This window comes from Triturus cristatus, chromosome 12 (assembly GCF_964204655.1).
Source record: "Triturus cristatus chromosome 12, aTriCri1.1, whole genome shotgun sequence".
NCBI lineage: Eukaryota > Metazoa > Chordata > Amphibia > Caudata > Salamandridae > Triturus > Triturus cristatus.
In genome coordinates, this window is record NC_140595.1 from 327,766,722 (window position 1) to 327,786,939 (window position 20,218).

The following is a 20,218-nucleotide window of genomic DNA, read 5'->3' on the forward strand; positions in this document are numbered from 1 at the left end:
AATGCCAAATTATTGGAATGGAGGGAATCTGGTCTCCTTAGTGAGGATGAATGCCGATTTATGTGGGTCAATTGCCCAAATTTTCCATGCATTTATGTATTGCCAAAGGTGCATAAGGGTGGGCAATTTCCACCGGGTAGACCAATCATTTCCGGAGTGGGCTCACCGACGGAGAAAATGTCTGAATTTGTTGACCTGAAGCTACAAAAATATGTCCCTAATTTACCATCATACGTAAGGGACAGTAAGGACATTCTAATGAAATTTAAAGATTTTGACTGGTGTGATGACCTGATGTTTGTAACTTTAGATGTAGAGAGTCTTTATACCTGCATCAATAAGACCTTTGGTATTAAAGCCACCCAATCCTTCCTGGATAGAGATGATGCAAGTTTTTACGACTACAATGAGATGATTGTCTCAATGATCAACATCATCCTTGACAACAACTTTTTCCTCTTTGACGGTCAGTGGTTCCAGCAGATACACGGTACGGCGATGGGTTCCAGGTTTGCTCCCTCTTACGCCTGCCTTTTCATGGGTTGGTTCGAGAGGGAGCATGCCTGGAGCAGGGATGCCTCCCCCTGGACTGACTACATCGTGTACTGGGGGAGGTATATTGATGACGTGATCTGCCTCTGGTCTGGATCCACTGACCAACTTAGTCAATATGTATCTTTTCTGAATACCAACATGTATAATGTCAAATTTACCATGATGCATCACAAAGAACACATCAATTTTTTAGACATTCAATTCTACATTAAACAAGGACAGATACACAGTACTTTATACAGGAAGGAGACTGCATGTAACGCTGTGTTACATGCAACTAGTGCACACCCCCATTCTGTCAAGAACAATATTCCTTTTGGCGAAATGGTGAGGGTTAGGCAGAATTGTAGCGAGGAAGAGATGTTCCAAACACATATCAGTGATACCAAGAATAGATTCTCTAAAAGGGGATATGATCAGATTGTCTTGAACAAAGCTGAACTAAGGATCAATAAGATGAGTAGGAACATCACACTTCAGGAGAAACAAAAAAGGCCTGTCATCAATACTAAAGCAAGGTGTATAACTCAGTATACTTCCCATAGTAGTACTATTTTCAACATCTTTAGAAAACATTGGCACCTTTTGATGGGAGTCCCAGGGTTGAGAGATGTGATTGATAAGAAACCGTCTATTACATATAGAAAGGGTACCTCTCTAAAAAGAACACTATGTCCTAGCTACGTAACTACTCCCCAAAAAACGCAAACTTGGTTACCAAACAAGCCTAAAGGATTCTTTACCTGCGGAGTGTGTAGTGTCTGTCCGTTAGGAAAAAATAAAACTTTTACCTTTTGCTTTAACAGCTCGAGACATTTTACGATTGAGAATTTCATAAACTGCAACACGACCTATGTGGTGTATGTTCTGGGATGCAGATGCGGCATGATTTATGTTGGTAGTACCATCCGTAGCCTGAAGCTTAGAATTCAGGAACACAGAAGGGCAATAAAAACCAATGACATCAGATACCCGATTACCAATCACTATGCCAGGGAACATCCCGAAGATATAAGCTTTTGGTTTCATGCCATAGAACATGTTCCGGCACCCAAGAGAGGTGGCAACAGGGATCTGTTGCTAAGACAGAAAGAATCGAAATGGATCTGTCGTTTAAGAGCAACCAGCCTGGGACATAACACGGATGGGGAAATGCATTATTTCCTATAGGTGATGACACCTGGGGGGTCTTAATGAATAACATACCAGGTCCCCTTAAAAGTTATTTGATTTTTGATCCAATCTTGGGACGTATAATATCCTTGCTAACAATGCACTGAACATCTAGGGCAATGTGATATATACTATCTATGTGGTTTTGACACTATATTGCACTATACGTTGACCAATATAAATTCCTTTAGAACCTATTGTATCATTAGTGAAAGCGAAGAACAGTGGTTCTGTCGGGAAGTGAGCAACTAACTTAGACGTGTACTGAATACACTTTAGAACTGTACAGGACACACACAGACCCAAAGAAACAGAACTGAATTCATGTTACTTGATGGAATGATATTAATTATTGCAATGAAAACACCAAAGTGTTTACAGGGTAAACCAACCAGATTACACATACAAAATGGAACAATTTGTGAAACAGTGATTACTTGAACAAAAAAATCACATATAACAGATATGTACAATGGACAATACATAGAAATAATAAACAAACAGATCCGGCTTGAAGTACATAGGCCACTATAGGTTGTGATTTCCTTTTTCTATATGTGGATTTGCACGGACGCATAGGACAGGTAACGTCGACGTTTCGACCCAATATGGTTGTGCCAATTAGTATGCATCAAAGGGGGTCTTCATCAGGACAAGAAATAGGTTGGGGACCTGTAAGCGCAAAAGGTCCCCAACCTATTTCTTGTCCTGATGAAGACCCCCTTTGATGCCGGATCTGTTTGTTTATTATTTCTATGTATTGTCCATTGTACATATCTGTTATATGTGATTTTTTTTTTCAAGTAATCACTGTTTCACAAATTGTTCCATTTTGTATGTGTAATCTGGTTGGTTTACCCTGTAAACACTTTGGTGTTTTCATTGCAATAATTAATATCATTCCATCAAGTAACATGAATTCAGTTCTGTTTCTTTGGGTCTGTGTGTGTCCTGTACAGTTCTAAAGTGTATTCAGTACACGTCTAAGTTAGTTTGCTCACTTCCCGACAGAACCACTGTTCTTCGCTTTCACTATTACGCCCAGGTTCTGAGGGTTACTGGGTTGCCCCATTATCCTTAATGGCTATTGTATCATTAGACTTTAAGTAAACTCAAAGTAACTTTTTCATCCGGCCAGTTTAAAGAAAGCATAGAATGAATGACCACATGCCTCTACATATTCCATTTTCTTCTCTAAGTTCTGGCTGATTTTTGGTCTTACTATGTCTTTGTTTTTCCTTTTCTTTTCCCCCCTTTTTTCAAGTGATGTTCTTCCACTGATTATAAGAAGGAAAATATATGGAAGCATAAACATTATGTACCAAACCCGGTTAAACATGGTAGTTTTGTTCTGAGACAGTACGTGTCTATTTGGACACATGTACATATTACCTCTCCTAGATTGTATTCGACAATGAAGCCTTCTCATATCCAACATACAATTCTATATATTTTTTATGAAACTGATTTTCTTAATCTAAGACTGGTTTATACCAGGTATAAAATTATACTGACAACGTTGATTATTATATGGTGTTTGTTGTTCGTAAATGTCGCTCATTTATTATGAGAGGCACCCACGTTATGCCTCTTAAATGAATTTTGTCTTTTACACCCTTTATAATTATTAAACAATGGGCCTCTCCTTTATCATAATAAAACGGTATGCCCACTTGGTTATTAAATAGTTTTTTTCGGGTTTTTTTCGGTTTACCAACCTTCTATACTACTCCGAAATGGCGCATATATGTTCAGGAACTCCGTCTCAATTTCGCAACATCTTTCCAAATATTTCCGAGGCGTCCACATTACACTTTTTATAATAAATAAAAGATGGGCCTCATTTTATGCATAGATACAATGGCATGCCCATTTGGTTATTAGAAAGTTCCATCGGTTTACCGAACCTCTATACCGTTTCAAAATGGCGCGTATATGTTCGGAATCCCCTTTTTAATATCTTAACATCTTTCTAAATATTTCCGAGGCGTCCACATTATTTCCCTCTAAATAATTTTACCCTATACACCTTTTCATAAACAATATAAAAATGGGCCTGCCCTTCTAGCCTAGATAAAACGCTATGTTTGTTTTGTTCTTTGCAACGCTCTATCGTTTTACTAAACCCGTATACCATCCCAAAATGGCGCCCATATGTTTGTAAAGTCCGTTTTTTAAATTGTAAAATAGCTCCTAATTCTTCCGGGTTCCCACACGTGATATGAGGGTTGGGCGTATTTAAGAGTCCTGACCAATGAGGCATGGTTTCGCCGTTAACTCGAGGAAGCGCCCGTTTCGAAGGTAAGACGAGAATGAGGCAGTCTGCTTAGAAAATAACAAACTAAAGTGATATCTCTGGGACCCTGTCAAACGGTTAAGATAGGTGTTCTGTGTACATTATCGGGGTCACGTCTCTTTACGTGATAAGTACCGCTCACACAGATATATTTTGGTTGCTTTGGCGGGAATTAGAGGAACTCTTGGAGTTAATATGGGGTAAATTTATTTATTCATTGTACATCTTTGATAATAGCAACGTTGCTCGGCTTTTAAACTATTTTTAGGAATAACCGATGACTTTTCTTCTTCTAAGCATAATTTCAGAGAGATCTTAAAAAGATGGAAAATGCGAATATGAATACTTACAGTTTATATTATATAGCACACTACCGCTCCGTTGGTTCCAATAGACATTTATGGTATACAATAGTATCGGTTTTTATACTGTAGACAAATACATGGTGGGAGATATAGGCCATCGTAATCAATAGCCCCCCGTTAATTTTACAAATATGTAGTACCTCGCTACCGCTACATGGTTAACCTGTTAATAATGGGTCAGAACGCTAAGGTTAGGAGTCTAGATTAAGTATGGGTGTATGGGAAATGATATGAGATTAAGAATAGGTGCTTATAATATTCTCCGTTTCGTTTTTAGAAAAATGGAGCCTACACAATGGTCTTAAATATACAACAACAGTGTTGATTCAATTGTACCTACACAATCTACGGACCAAATTAAGAGTCCTATTCCTAATTGAAATAACCAGTGGTTTACATAGGTATACACCTTTCAGCCATCTGGAGAGGTAAGGTGACTCTAGTTTTTCTATAGAAACATCTTGTTATCCGTGTTTTTCCTTTTATTACAATTTGTCATGCCCAGAAGAGGCTATAATAATTTCATAATTCACTCCTACCAGGTCACATAACATTTCTTGTGAAAAAGCATACCAATTGAAAGTCGACCACCTTCTGAAATTCCTGAAGGTCGACGTTTTTAAAAAACAATTTATGGTAAGAATTGCAACACAACAAAAAAATTTGTTTAATAATATCGGTGTGAATCACATTAGTTGTAGATACTTAGTGCATATAAAAGCTTTTGTGTATTAGAAATTCATTAGCTCACTTATAGATGAGGTTTTTTAGTATGTTAATATCAAAATGAATTTTCTGCCTAGGGTATCGTACTACATATATACCCAGGCAGGATACACATGTGTTTCTTTGAATCATATTAGGTCTAGATATTTAACGCTTATAAAAGATGATACATATTAGAAATTTAATAGCTCTCTTATAGATGAGGTTTTTTAGCATATTAATATCAAAATGAACTCTCTGCCTAGGATATCGTATTATATATATACTCAGACAGGATATACATGTGGTTCGTTGAAAGTTTTAAATTCTTGTTGTGTATGTGATTCTGATCAATATGTCGAAATATGGAATATTGTCTGTAATGTATTTATACGTGGAATTAATGTTATATGTTTCATGTTGTCTTTTCTTCAGTTTTTCATTATCCGTATAGAAATATATAGTAACGTCATTTTTTATGTACCAGAAATAATGTAGTATGTTGTGTTTTATGTTGTACATAATGTGTTTTATACATATATTTGTTTGTATTTGTATTTATTCACAGCCCTGACGAAGTTCGTAAAGAACGAAACGCGTTGGCTGAGTCTGATATCTCTAAGAGTTGAATAAGAATAAATGAACAACAATTGGAATATTTGAAAAGACTTTTCTTTGGTGCACCGTCCTTTTGTAAACAGCTTGCAGAAGCTGCTTAACCTGTCTAATGTATGCTGTTACCCCATTGGGAATTTGAACGGGAGAAGCCCACCATCTGCAAACCTTAATGCTGGCACCTTCATATCTGCTAGACTTGGGGCATCACTCTGGCTTGATCCAAGATGGGCTATCAGGTCATTGTTATACAGTGTGAATAGGATTGGTGTTAATACTACAAACAGCTCAAAAGACTTTTCCATGGATGTGGTACAAGCTTAGGATTTTACAGCCCATGACATAGTGGACATAACGTCATTATTGAAAGAACCCATTAACAAGACTGTTAGCACAGAGCAACTACGGCAACTAATGGATGCTGCTGGAGCTCATCAACAAAAGTCAAGTAAAACAGACGTGCATGCTACACCAGGAGCAGATAGGCATAACTTCCTTCTGATCATATACAACTATAAAAAATAATAGTCGACATCAACATACATGGTGGCATGACCCAATTAGTAGATGCAGACCGGGCTTTGATACCCAAAGCTCTCCTATAACACATTGCTTGATTTGTGACAAAAAGGTTCACGGGACCTAGTCTGGAGACTACTGCAGCTTGCTCCAGCCATGTCCCCTGCCAGTGCTGCCAATGACGTACCAACACAAGTACTAACCATCACACTCCTACAAGGGTGACAATCAGACTATTCCACACCCCTAAAGCTATAAGAATGGCTTCGGGGGGATCATTATTAGTCATTTTTAATGTATACTGAATTAATAAACTACAGTTTTTGTGCTCATCTCTAAATCAGACAGTCAGCGCCATCGTATGAGAGGCTGTCAAAGCGCTGGCATTGAAAACTGAGCACCAGTACCGAGCATTGGAAACCGCCAGCTCAAATTAAGCACTGCTATAACACCAATAATCCTCAACACCAGGAGAGATGGCGCTACAAACTTCTCCTAAAACCAGAATACGTCACGCAAGGCCCACAAGACATCCTCAATAGAGGAAACATCATGAGATTCCTAGCAGAGATCCCTGACCTAAAAAAGATAACTTCAGCGGATCTATTATTAGTTGAATTCCTCACAAACGAAGGCCCCAAACAACCTGAACTAACATTAACAACATGGGCCATAGAGGAAATTGTGACTTCGATTTTAAAGTTTGCCAGTACATTTGAAATGTGGGGAATAACGCCTATGAAATACATCAAGCCTCGGGACCTGCCGTGGAGCACAAGAAACTTAGACACCCCAAAAACAGCTCCTGGCAATTCGTTCCTGCAGGGTTCTTGGGGCAATTGCTAAACTTATCCATCATCTTTGGGACTGGATTTCACCTGCGCTAAATGACCCAGCAAACCATGAATCATAATCCCACAAACAACTGGGTTCTCAGAGGAGGCATTGCATTGCCTCTCATGGAATACTACAGGGGCCCAAACCTTGTTGCGAGACTGTATTCCACCAACGGATTGGAAAAACTTTGAAATCAATACCCTGCAAGAGACTTGATCAGTGGCAACTTTACCTGTGAAAGGGTATATGTACTACCAAGTTATGCCCACAAAAGCACAGCGCTACTGGAGACCTTAAGGAGGGCTCGCAGTATACATTTTGCTTACCTTGAACATAAAATCTGAACAATTTCCCTCTGCGGACCCAGGCCTTCTGATAATCAAATTCAGCAAATGGCGCAAACACAATAGGCCGACATTTCTGTAGTTCAATGTTTATGCCCATCCGAGCCAGATCAAAAAGCAAGCACTTCAGGAAAATATAATCTTCAGAATAACTGACTTTAAGCAAACCGAGCCTTCTTTGGACATAATGTGATCAGGGGATTTGAATGCAAATTTAATTCACACCCCAGAAGACGACGACATGCTGGCACCTGTGAATCAACACTGGAATGTACAACCACAATCAAGCTAAACAGTAAAATGTCACAGGAGAAAAGCTAGTGATGGCCCTGGAATTTTTTGACATGAGGTTGTTAAGTGGAAGAGCGCCAGATGAAAACCCACCCTAATTCATCTATCACAACCCAAATTCCAGGTCCACCATTAACTATACAGTTATCTCACTACCACTAATTTCACTGCTACAGCAATACACAATTTAATACACTACGGATAGTAGACACTCCTACCAGATGGGTACACTTGAAATAAGCCCTCTAGTTCATATGTCGGCACCACCGATATCGGCACAATACATTTGACCAACTTAGAGCACCTGAGATAGAGTAATAACACAATAGCAGACCATGCCTACTTATACAAGGAGCTACTGAATGCTAGTACCAATACAAAAAGCAATCAAATTGCTGCATGGATGGATGTTTTGTGCCAACCTGTTAACTCAGGCTGCCTCAGTCAAAAAAGGATTGGTGCCTACCCAAATAGAGCAGATAAGACTTGTGTCTAAATGCAGAGGCTTAAAAAAGGAACTACTAAAGATCATCAGACCCTCGATGAAGGCAAAACGGCAATCCTTCTCTTGGGAAGAACTAAAAATACTAAGAAAACAATACAAAAAACCATCTCTAGATGTATCGGACGAAGGCATTCTGGACAAAGCTGGCATAAAACATCATGCAGACTACCTCCAGGTTGTTCTGGGAGACAATGGGCTGGAAAAGACCAGTAAAAGTAATGAATAACACAAACATCTCAGAGGCAGCATAGGCAGCTCATCTTGCTCAAACATTTGCAACCAACAAACGTTCCCCAGACGTTATGACCATACAATATAACCAAAGTCCTAACACGTCCACATATAACAAAATCGCCGCCCTGTATGACATCAAACCTAACCGTCGGTCTAACATAGCAGATGACAAGCAAACACACCTGCTTGCAGATGAGCAAGACACTTAATTGCCATCAGGAGTCAAAGAAGTCCTATCCGCCTGGACGCCGTGATGGGACGCCAGGACCTAACAGTATTCCACAAGCCATTTTTAGGTCTCACCTAGCGTTGCAGCGTGCATGCGTTGCTCGCTCTGTGAGAGCTAATGTGATCAGGAGATTTCAGAAGGGGACTTGAAGCCCCGTCCATCATTTTCATTGGGTCACATCAGCATTTATGCTAAATGCTGGCTTCCCATTGAAAAGGATGCTTCTTAGTTACCGCCCTGTCTCCCTTTTGGACGGCCCATCTCGACTGGGTTGTCAGCTTCACGGCTGTCGTGAAGGAATTGCTTATCTGAAGGGAGCGTGTTAGATAAACAACCGTGAAGCAAAGGATCCAGTCCAGATGGGCTGTCCCAAAAGGAGAAAGGGCGGTAGCGTAATGACGACAGTGAAGGAAATAAAAATGTTGTAATTGCTCTGTCCCGTTGATCATCTCTCGCTTTTCCTAGAGCTTGTGCTGCCTCTACTGCCTCCTCCCCTCTCCTGGTGACAGCACAAAGAGTCCGAAATGTTGTCACCTTCGCCTGCACTCTTGCGCCAGTCTGTAACATTTTATTTTTTTCTGCGCGGATAGCGGGCAGGTGGGGGCTTCTGTCTTTCCTCCTTCCTCGCTCTGCGCTTGCTGTCGTTTTTTTTTTTCAATGTCAATTTTAGTTTCCCGGAGCGGCGGGGAACGGCAAAAAAACGAGGGAAATGGCACTGGAAAAAGAGAAAGGTTTGTAGGTGGAGTTCGGGGAGCGCAGTCAGGCGAGCTGGGTCTCGCTGTCCGTGCAGAAGAAGGCACCTCGAGCTCTCTGCACCGTGCGGAGGGAGGGGGAAGCCCGAACGGTGACCAGGAACTAGCCCCTACTGTCTCACCAGTGCGTTTCTGTTTAGGGACACGGGGGGAGGGGCTTGACAAGACATGACAACATTTCAATTGTTTTTAGTTGTGCATGTAAATGCACCCGCAAAGCACTTTGGAGGCAGGCGCGGTGTTGTGAAAGAATAAGTACTTACAAAATATTATTGCAAAGGATTTTTGTTTTTCAAAAACACAAGCAGCGTGCTTTGGTATTGTCACAAGTATTGGAGCATGTTTTATTGAGCCCCCGTTATAGCTGGCAGTTATTCGTGAAGTAAGGAGATCGTATGACATAATAACACATTTTAAACCTTTGCGTCTTTGATTTCCTTTGCGCACACTTTTATTTTGTTTGAGCGTCTCTTTTATGATGTTACAACGTCAAGTCAGTGTTATGGGTCTGCTTAAAGGAAGTAGTGATGGCTGGCTGCGAGTTGTCTATCATTGTTTTACTTGCCTACTTTTGAGATGCAAAATACACAGATGGTTGCTTTCTTTAAAGTGTGCAGCCCTTTTGCTGTTTCTTACGCACGCCTAACCCGCACTATTCTCATGCACAACCGGATGCCTTTGAAATTTAAATAAGGCCTCTAAACTTGTACTTGTTACATGGCTGCCGAGAGTCTGCACGGACGTGTGACGCTTTCAGCCAGTCCACTCAGCAGCACTTTCCACTCAAAGGCTCAACGTTCAGTACAAGTCACCAGTACCCCTATAAATGAAGCGGCGCTCACTCCCACAGAAGCAAACTAAAAGAAAATACCTGCACCGATCTGAGGCAAGAGGAAAACCGAGTTTATTTCCATAAGCCAGCAATGCAAGACCCTTGCTCATCCCTGGCCATGTGTGCCAGCCCGCGAGTTCCCGGCCCCGCTGACCCGCAACCTCCCCACCGAACCGGATTGTATCGATGAAGAGAAAAGACAGGCCATGAGCTGCGCGAGGGCATGAAGGGGGTCGCATTCCGACGGGATCACTTGCTTAAACAACCCCAGCTATTCAGTATTACCTCCAGCCAGACTGCGTCTCTTTCACTCCCCACCCCCTCTCACGCACATTATCCAGACAGAGTACTCGCACCCCACTTGACCATCCAAACCCTGCCGCCTCCCTAGTTACAGCTCGTGGCCAAAGTGCCAGTAGGCACTGAGGTGCTTCTCGTTTTCTAAGCAAACTCTCACAGTTGTTGTGATAAAACACAAGCACGCTGCCCCGCCCTCTTTGTAGTGTAGATCTTTCATCTACGGGCAGACCCTCCCAATTCATTTAATCTCTTGCTTGCTGCAAACATCCACCCCTGCCGCTGCCCCACCACAATGCACCACATTAGCACTAATGTGCCGGCGCACGCAATCCACCCCTGCCTTGTGTGCCCTCCATTCCGAGGCCTCACCGCTCCCTTAGGCCCCCCGCACCCTCACCTCGTTCAGCAGCACCACCTCTCCTCGCAGAATTGCCAAGAGAAAGAGGCCCCTCCGGGCGCCTGCAGTTAAATGCCTTTGACTCTAAGGTTGCATTCCTATCAGAAAATGTACGGCTGGGATGAACCAGCCCAATGTCCCCTCCACTGCCCAGTAACTTCCTGCCTACCCTCTCCCCCTCATTACCCCTCCCCAGTCTGGTTCCATTCACTGGGGGTGGCCTCCTCTAAGGCTCATGGTCCAGACATATCCCCGACCCTTCAGGAAGGAGGGGGGGCTGAACCAGGGGACATTTCTTCACTGCTCCCCAGTTATACAACTCCCCGCAGTTCAACCAGCCTACCCCTCTCTCCTGCCCCACCCCGATCCCTTCATTACATTTAATTTGGGAGTAAATGGTTTAAAGCTGAAGATATCCAAAGTTCCAGCAAAGTTACACAGGGAGTAAAGGACAGAGCATCTGAACCGGTTTGTCCTCACAGTGTACTTTTTACACTCTAGATTTCCTTGCCCCCCCATCCCATTCACAACCCACACTGGGTGCCCATGATGCATCGAAGGGCGGGGTCTTCTTCTGTAAGGACTTCCTAGCAGTATACAGCAAGATAGTGTGCCCTTTTTGTTTAGTGACTGTACTTTTTGTTTACAGTAAGTGTAGTCTTTTTGTTTAGTGTGTGCTCTTTTTGCTTAAAGTGAGTATGCTCTTTTTGCTTACAGTGAGTATGCTCTTTTGGTTTACAGTGAGTGTGCTCTTTTTGTGTATGCTGAGTGTGCTCTTTTTGTTTACAGTAAGAGTATGCCCTTTTGGTTTACAGCAAGATAGTGTGCCCTTTTTGTTTACAACAAGACAATGTGTCCTTTTTGGCCAGAGTGAATCATTGCGGTCTTGGTGGGGGTGCACTACTCTTTATACCTGAAAATGGGCATTTATCAATGTTCTCACATCAGAGGGGTGCACACAATAGCCATGTGAAGAGGGGGAGAAGCTGGCCTAGGCTGCCTGCCCTGCCTTTTGAAATCCTAAATCTGTGATATTGGCCTCGTTTCATGTATACTGAGACTCTGATGCTCCAGTGCTCTGAGAACTTTTCTTCTGAAGTGCCTGCAGGTTTTACATTATCTTTGAAGAGTGATGGGTCAAAGTGGTTGGCAGTGACAGTGTATGTAAAAAGGCTGCTTTAGTTGGAGGGCAAGAGGATGGAAGCAAATAGCCAACAAATGCTTTTCCAGAACCGATAGTTGGGGGGCTGAGAAGGGGTGCTCCATGCCGACTTGTAAGATCAGCAGCAGAATGCGTTTTGAGACATCTCCCTGCAGCGTTAAACAATAGTGTGAGGATTTTGGTTAACTATATGATATGGCTAGGGGGCCATATCATTAAGTACACTTGCAAATACCGTCCTGGGTCCAGTCAGTATCGTATCCTTAGCTCAACCCTGGGTAGCTGTGAGAAGTACGGCATGGCAATGGTGAACAGCACCAAACAGCAGAATAGGAAAGCCACTCACCAATGTAGAGACATGACAACAATTTATAAAAATAGAGTATTTTTGTAATGAATTTTTATAGACCTTGTTCATCAAAATCCACCAGAGGGTTCAGAACTTAGTGATTATTAAAGCCGTTATCACTTTTAATTGCAATCGCAAACAAGCCTTGTTCAACAAATAGTTTGTAGACGTTTCAAAAGTTTGAAAGAGTTACTGTGGGTACTCCGGCCCAGGTTGGGCGATCAAAGTTGACAGAGAATAGGTCTAGAGGGCCAGAGAGGATACTTTGGACAGTTACTTGTCCACCAGAGCATTTTTAAAGCAAGTTCCAAACTTTATAGGACGACTGTCATAGACATCAATAGAGTGGTCCTGATGCTGAGGATACAGGCAGAAGATGCTCAAAGGATGCTACGGTTGTTGTGCAGATGATGGGGGTGCCTCTGTGGTGGTTCCTCGGTTCACAGGTGATATGGGGTGACTTTGACCATGGAGATTGAGGTTCCTCGAAGTCCTTTGCGTTGCAGTAGTTGAACAGCCGATGTTGTACTATTAGTCTTGTTGCTCCACGGTTGGAGGTAAAAACTCAGGGGGGGGGGGCTAGTGTCCCTTGATTACGTCAAATCCGGTCTTGGATAGCACTCCCGGGTCCAGCAGCCATTGTTGCAGATTTGGGGTATTTCTGATTTGTCCTTTTGCGTGCCCAGCAAATGTTGGCGACAAAACTTCTGCGGAGGCTACCATCTTGTTGGTTTGGGCTCTTTCAGCTCTTGTGTCCCTGGAGCTGGTCCCAAGGGTTCAGCTGACTGATCCTTGGAGTCAGTGCTGTTGTTGAAGGTAGAGAACCAACTTTTCATCTTGTCAGGAGCTGCAGGCACAGTTTCAATCTCACTAGCCCAAAATTGCAGCAGGTGCAGTCCTGTCGATGGTTCAACTTCTGGTTGTGCTGGTTAAGGGCAGCAGGGTAGTCCTCCTAAGGTACTCTCTGCAATTCCAGTGTGAACTAAGAGGCAGGGTGCCATGGATGCCACATTTATCCCATGAAGGTGCCCCAAGGGGACAATGCAGTCACTAACCAATGAGCTACTGGGTCCCTTCCTATCTAGTGACATGTTTCCTGCAATATGTTGTATTTGGAGAACCAAGAGTGCCCCATTCTTGCCCGTTTCAAAATGGCACGACCCTTCCTTGGTCATCAGGAGCATGGTAGCCCACCCTAGAGGTGCGAGTACCAGTGGGCTACACGCCGATGGGAAAACCAAGTTCAGGATGGGTTTTCCCTTTCTGGCTCTCTTCTAATTGTCCGCAGGAACTAAAGGCATCCTGCTCAGGAGTGTTGTCACAGTCAGCCCGTCAAAGACACTTTTTGGGCTAACTACCTGAATTGCCATCCTGAGAGAGGAGGTCTACCCTTGCTCTGCGGAAACTGCCTTTGTTGCTGTGACGGGGGAGTCATTCACACATCTCCACGGGCGATCAGAAATCTGTCTGTGTCTGGGCCTATGTAAGACCTCTGGACTAGCTGGAGTGCAGAGTGTCAACTTTATAAAAGTTGCTAACTTTATTAATGACATGAAATCTGCCTTGGGCTTCAGGTCGGATTTAATGCCATGATTAATTTGATAACTTACTCAAACTTGTTAGTTAGTCCCATGCAGAGGTTAGCCAGGCTGGTATGCCAGCCAGGAACTCAGTGTTAGTCAATGGGGCTCCTAACCTTTCCACAGCAAAACGACAATTTGGATGTGTTGTTAAGAAAAATTGAAAATCATATTTCCTACTTAATATACAGCTCCCTGTCATAGGGCTCCATAGTTCTTTCTTTGGAGAGACTTACATATATCCTTAAGGGAGTGGTGACTGTGCCATTAGGTGTAATGGCAAAGTCGAACAAGCAGTGCAAAGCACTCTCCTGTCCGTCTGCAGTGGCAGACTGGGGTCCATTTTGTCTCTGTCACATGCAGGGTGGCACAAACAGTGCTGCAGCCCTGGGTTAACACTCTACCTCAAATGCCCTGGGTACCATATACTAGGGATTTTTAAGTAAGTCAGGGCTTGCCAATTGGGAGTATCCAATTTAACATACATTTATAGGGTTAGAGCACTGGCACTGAGGTCTGGTTGGCAGGCTTCAGTGCACTCTGAGTCGAAACGTCAACAACATCAGTCCAAAAACATGGGGGAGAACATGCAAGAAGAGCCATTTCCTTACAATTAGTATTAATAATAATTTGTTTTTATACAGCGTTTCATAACACATCTCTGTTTCGAAGCACTCTAAATAAAAGATGTTACTGCTATGAAGTAGTTTGCTGTGTAGTGTTTTTTAATATATCGCCTCTATAATTTGTAACATTTTGCCCCTTTCAAGAACTGTGGATGTTGAATGTTCCTGAGTTAGATTATGGTGTTTAATTTGATCTTCTCGACAATGATACATTAGCATCCCTCCGAGTCTACCGAAGCTGTGCTTGTGCCGCTGAGGATGGACTGCGGACATTTGTTATGCACCGAGGCAGCACGTGGCCGCCATGTAGCTCGCAATAAATACTTAATAATGTAACAAGTCGGGCGCTAACCGCCACGGTTAATATGAAAATCAATTGTGTATCCTCCCTCAAAGCAGTAAAATAAGAAATACTGCTGTGTACTCTGCAATATGAGTGTTACCCGCTGTTCGTGAAACTTGTAATCTATAAAGTATGCTAGAACGTGAAAGTTTAATAATACAACCAGTGTGGTTGTGACGACAGCAAGGGGTGTCTTGCAATGTCGGAAATTGCCAGTAATCACGCACCTGATTAAGGAGCTGATGAGCATCAGAGCAAAGAAAAACTGATCGACGTTTAAAATGTCCAAGCCATCCACGTCTGAAATTCAGCAGCTCAATATTTCATAATATTTTAAGGAAAGAAACCCTGAAGACGTCACGAAAATAAAGTAAAAATATTCCCACAGACAGTATTTTTTTTTTCTACCCAGAGCACTCAATAGAAAGATTAGGCGCCAAAGTGCGGATAATTCCCATGACGGGCGCCTGGGGTTGTTTGAAATCAAGGATTCCCTCGGTCTCCTGCCCAGAGCACAGTCAAATAGCTTTACGGGCGAGGCGCTCCTTTGAAGTCGGGAGCTTGTCTTTGATGGAAAGCACACAGTTCCCCTAATGTCTCTCGGAGAAATGCGGCAGTAATATTGTGGCGGTGTACTTTTTAATGTTTTAGAGAGTAAAACTGACATTTACACAAAACGGCGATGTTGTGAAAGCAGAGATAAGTCATTTTCAGGAGTGGGCTGAAGAGACGTCTCTGGAGAGGTAGCATGAAAGGATCCGCGCGCGACATCCCTTACCTGTTGTTAATTATCTTGCAGATAAATGAGGTCTTGGAGCATTAATAAGATACAAACTCCACTGTGTGTTAAAGTGTACCGCCTAAAAGTCACAATTTTTCATTGTGAGAGCATGGTTTTACAATAAACTGCCTTTCTTCTATCTACGCGGGAACATTCATATGATGAACGTTTTTATTAATCTTCCTACGTTATGAATCCACTTTCTTCCACATTACTTTATTACATAACTTCACCGAGGTGCTGCGTAATTATATTACACAGGAGAAGATGGGCTGAAATATGTGGGCACGCAAGGTGTGCAAAACTCTCATGAATATTTGAATTAGTAGACATGTGGACAGTCAATTGAACTGTATATAATAAAAGCAAACATTTCTGTCAGAAGCTATGTGCATTGTGCAAGGCTACACTTCAGATCATATGGGGCAGGATGTTTACGAACTGATGTAAGTGGTGATGAAGTGGATTTCACAATTGCACTCCATTATTTATTAATTACATCTCACACTTTTTAACATTACACAGATTTATAATTGTCAGTTAATGTCTTCAGGTACCTCTAAAACCTACAATGCACAGGTACTCTGTTCTTTCAAGTTTTCAGTTTGTAATACGTAAAGACCTTATTAGTAGGCCTGGGCGGTAAATTTCGTTCCGTTCGTGGAATTTGCGAGATTTTGACATTTTCGCGTTCCGCGGACAGCGCGGAGATGTAAAAACTTTCGCAACCTGCCGCGAAACGGAAGTATTTTTCTTGTTCGCGCTTTAAAAATGCATTCTCGCGTGCGCGGTCGCGACTTACCGGGTCCCTGCATTCGCCGACGAGTTTTCCTATCCGTTCGCGCTTGCCACAAGGTGTTGGATTGTTGGTAGCCGGTCGCGCTATCCCGCGAGAGTTTGCGATCGTGAACACGTCATTGCGATCGCAAACAGGAAATAAGCATCGCGAGCAAGAAGGCCGCGCCCATTAGCGACCGCATGGGCAAGTTGGAGATATATTTTCCCGCAAGCCCGTAAAAACACATCGCGAACGGGCGGGAAAAGCTTTCTCCGCATCTTCGCGAAATTTCGCATGCTCGCGGAGATTTTGTGCAATTTCGCGATAATTTGCGAAAGTCAATTTCACAAATTCCGCCCACCCTTACTTATTAGACAGCACATCTTTAAAAAAAAATTATAATAATTGGTCATGGCCAAAAACACTCGTAGGTGTGTCCTGAAGGGCTGTTCTCCAGAATTGAGCTGCTCAGTCTTAAGTAGCCGAGACCTGGGGCTGTATTACACAAAGTGCCCCAGAGGCACAATGGGTGTTTGCGCCCGCTCTGCTTGCCCCTGGGGAACTTTGGTATTACAGAAAGGGCCTCAGATGCTTGTGCGTCCTCTTCTCTAATACAGATATCGCTGGCGCTCATGCATCAGCAGTTCTTATCGCCATTTCTATAGTAGGGGGGGTGTTGCCTCATTTGCATAAGGGCGTGGCCCCATACAAATTCGGGGAACCCTTTACCTCTACAACCACGCCCAACGTGGGCATAGAGGCAAACATGCCCTTAGGTGGCACACTGTTAGTGCACCCTCTGAGGGCTACCCTCTCGAGGAATGAAAGGGTGTCCCATGGACCCCCCAACATCGCCCTGCAGACTGGTGCAGTCACTCACTGCACCTCTTCAAGGGGATCTCTAATCCCTTTTGAAAGTGCAGGCAGGTTGCCGCCTGCACAGAGAAACACAGAGCAGCTTTTAAACAGCTTCTCTGTGTTTCTCTTTTAGGGCAGCACAAGTTCGCAGCTGCCCTGAGGGCAATGCATTCTTCATAACGGGGCACACTTTCCCTGTTTGCATCCAGTGCACCTGCTTAAAGGTGTGCTGTTGTGTAGACGGCAAATTTGCACCCTTTCAGTAATACAGACCCTGCTTTTTTAAAAGGACTCAGAACTTGGTTGAAAATGATGCAGCAAGCAATTGTGCAGGTACCAATTTCATACTTGACACCTTCATATTCATGGGAAGGTTAGAGTAATGAAAAGCAAAACTAATTTTTCATTGCTCGTGTGTCGTCAATGAATAACAATACCTTTAATCCGCTTGTGTGAGAAGAGCCTTCTATTGGAAGTCAAACACAACATAATAGAAATAAAAGATGGGTATCCCTGAATAACGGGTTTGGTTTTCACCAAGGGTTCTGAATGAGATCTGATAGCAAGAGCAAAGCTCTTGTTTGTGTATAATATAATTCAGAACCCCGATGTGATATTGAATTTGTTTTGTTTTTGTGCATGTGTTTGTCAATCACAACGGACACAGCCTAGTGAAGTATTCATATCCATCCTAATGCTATTGGCTGTTGCAATGTATCCTTCCATCTCCACTGATGTGCTTGCTGGAGGAACTTAAATGCATTGAGTCCCCAGTGATTGCCCTCCCCAGACCTAATGCTATCCTTTTCCACTTGATTTAATAACTTAAGAAATTATTATTGAATTGGGATTTATCCACACCACTTCCCAAGTGCTAGAGGCATTGTTTTAATCCAGGTTCTCTTTTAGTCATAACTACTCAGCTATCATCAGTAAGTTGCAGTTCGTCTATGCTTCCCTTAAAAAAATGGTCTAAACCAACTAACTTCTACAATACTACAAGGCACAACTCTATGGAGGTTCCAATGGGTGACGGGGGACTTCTAGACTCTCCAGCATGACATGAAATGGATCGATCCTTACCTGCAGGAAGTGTGGAGGGGATAGATTCACGATCTCTGTAATAAAAACTTCCAATTAGCCATGTAAAACCTCAAATATTTTTCCCACTGTGCTCAATTGGCACTACCAGTGTTATTTTATTGAAAACTCAATAAAATGTGTTATTAAAAAAAAAGAAAGTACCCACCTACAAGTAATAATTTACTGAAGATATTTTAAATGGGAGTGGTTGTGCTTAGTGTTCTAAAACGCCACCCAGTAGAGTGGAACCAGCTGTAATCCTGCTGTTCTTCCACAGGTTCCTTCAGAGTATCTTATGCCTCCTGGCATGTCTTAATCAGTGGCGGCTGGCACCCTAAATATCTGGTGTGGCACCACTGACCAGCAATGCCTGGTCAACGCCAAAACTGTCAGCCATGGCTTGTTATGAACAGTTGATAATGAACCACGACTGAGAACTCTGTCGTTGAGGCTAAAGGCAGTGCGAGTCTGGGAGTGTATCAGTGGGCTAAGAATAAAAAAATTAAAATATACTCACTCACTGCATGCACTGGCTCGCATCTGTTCCTTCTCATTCCTTTCTCGGCGCTGGTCTGCCGGCTGCAGCAGTTCTCCACACTAATCCAAACGCTGCACTCATGCTGCTGTTAGCAGCATAAGAGCAGTGCCAGGATTGGCTGGAGCGGGCTGCCTCAGTGCTCCCGTAGGCCTTGGGGGCCTTTGCCTGCTTTCCACCTTAGACAGCCGACTGAGAGGGTTTCACTGCACATGACAGGTTGGGCGTCGCAAGACATCTGGCCAAAGAGACGTGCAGTGTAAACTGGTAGTGTGTTCAACTCTTCCCTGCTGCCAGTCAGCAGCAGTGGCCCTACCCCCAAACACGGCTCGGGCTGGGGAAAGGGAAAAATACAATGGGAATAAATTATTTTTACCACCATTTTATTTTATCACCTTTTGTGATGATGGAAGCAGGGGGCAAGCTCCTCTGCCCTAATGGAGGGGCGCCGCTGGTCTTAATCACAGTTGCTACAGGACATGCTAGCTCGGAGCTTGTTGGTTGATCCATTTGGTGTTACAAAATGGGAATATGAAAATGGGGAGCAATGAAGTTAGATATATTGCATTTGAATCATTGACACAATATCGTTGACAAAATTAGTGTAAAAAATAGTGTTTACCGCAATATCGGGCTCCTATAATTACAATGATAAGTACAAAGATATCAGAAAAACATCATGCACACTATTATCTTCCAAACAAAAACATAGTTCGTTTAACATTTCAATAGAGGTTAAAGGAGTAAATGTTAAATATTTTAATATATACATTTAATATTATGTAAACTAACATTTAATACTATTTATAAATATATACTAATATACATACACAAGCATATTTATTACATATTTATTTTGCATTCTATTCATTTTTTATATTTTAAATGTATTACTGTGAAAATATATATGATATATAACAACATATTTATTTTACATTATATAATTTGCTATATTTAAAATTAAGAAAATATGTGTATATATTTTCAAAGAGAAACATTTAAAATATTCATCAAATTAAAAAAAGAAAATATTAAAATTTGAATAATCCCAAAAACATATGAACAAAAAATACTATACACATTCAAATAAATGTAAAAATAAAGCAAATATAAAATATTTTTTAAAAAACCAATGCTATGAAATCTATGTAACCAATACTATGAAAACCTTTGG